The sequence below is a fragment of the Otolemur garnettii genome, unplaced genomic scaffold, assembly GCF_000181295.1.
Source record: "Otolemur garnettii isolate 467f Iridium unplaced genomic scaffold, OtoGar3 scaffold00016, whole genome shotgun sequence".
Classification (NCBI taxonomy): domain Eukaryota; kingdom Metazoa; phylum Chordata; class Mammalia; order Primates; family Galagidae; genus Otolemur; species Otolemur garnettii.
The window spans coordinates 11,384,629-11,386,259 of record NW_003852411.1 but is presented as its reverse complement, the minus strand read 5'-3'; positions in this window follow the sequence as shown (position 1 = coordinate 11,386,259).

Genomic DNA, 1,631 nt, shown 5'->3' with positions numbered 1-1,631 from the left:
AAAAAAAAAAAAAAAAAAAAGAGGGAATAGTCAATGCAAGGGCCCCAAGGTAAGAGCATGCTTAACATGTTTTAGAGAAAAGATCAGGAATTGAGTTTTAGATTGTTGAGTTTTAGATGCTTGTAAATGTACATGTCTGGGGTTCAGAAAGAAAGCCCATCACTTCAGAAAGAAAAGTATCATCACTTCTTGGCATTTTGGTAAAATCATGTGTAGAAAGCCCATGTACCAGGGCAGAGTGAACCAGGAGAGACTGGTGGGAGACCAGGATGGAGAGAAGCCGAGGGGCTGGACACCACAGGGCTTTGCTTTTTGCTCTGAGTAAGGGGGACATCACTGGGGAATTCTGAGCAGGGAAGTAACAATCAGATGTAAGTTTAAATAAAATAATTTGGGGTGCTGGGTTGAAAATAGACTCTAGAGACTCAGGAAAGAAGCAAGGAGACCAGGGAAGAGGCTACAGAAATTATGTAGATGGTGGCTTGGCACCTGTAGCTCAGCGGCTAGGGCACCAGCCACATACACCAGGGCAGGCAGGTTTGAACCAGCTACTTGGGTGACTGAGGCAAAAGAATCACTTAAGCCCAAGAGTTTGAGGTTGCTGTGAGCTGTGATGCCATGGCACTCTACCAAGGGTAACATAGTGAGACTGTCTCAAAAAAAAAAAATCTATCTAGATGGGAGATGATGGCAGCATGGACCAAGATGAGAGAGGTGAGGATGGAAAAGTTGTCAGATTTTGTATGTTTTTTGAAGGTAGTGTCAAGAGGGTATGGAGACCAATTACATGTGTCATGTAAAGAATGCAACAAAGATGATGCTAAAAATGCCTAAAGAACTAGAGAGATGATTTTTGCATTCGAGAGGAAAAGAATCGGAAGAACGACTGGGAGTTTATTTGGGGCATTTAAAGTTTAACATCCAAGTATTTGATAGCAATTAATTATAAAGGTCTGGAGTTTAGAGAGCGGTCAGGATGAGAATATAGATGTGGGAGTTCATGTATAGTTCTGGGGATTTTCAGTGGAGTACTTGTCAGACATTGTGAAGGAACTGGGATTTTACCCTCTTCACAAGGTAACAAGTTAGCCTCCCACAAGTTCGTGGATGCTGGCAGAAGACATAAGACTCCTACCTCACAGAGGACTTTGGTCCACCAATAAAAGGAACTAGAGTGTCTGCATGTTCCTGTCCCAGACCCCCGAGGCTCAGTTTCCCCAGCAGTGTGAAGAGATCCAGAGGATGTCTGCACGTGCAGTGGGTTCCCTTCCAGGAAAGGAACCCAGGCTTAGAAAACAGAATCCTTTATAACTGGCAGGAAGCATGCCTATCCATTGCTCAAAAAAACCCATTATCTCCATGTTCCAAAGCTGTTTGCTATACAAACATTCTTGAAAAGATAGAAAGAGTAAAGCCAGCTGTATTTTGTGTCTGTTTATGTGCCATGCAGAAATGACAGAGATCTCTGGAGAATTGTCTCCCAACATAGTATCACCCTCCTAAGGATCACTGTGCAAATTTTAAGGGGCATTTTTCTTTCTTTTTTTTTTGAGACGGAGCCTCAAGCTATCCCCCTGGGTAGAGTGCTGTGGCATCACAGCTCATAGCAACCTCCAACTCCTGGGCTCAAG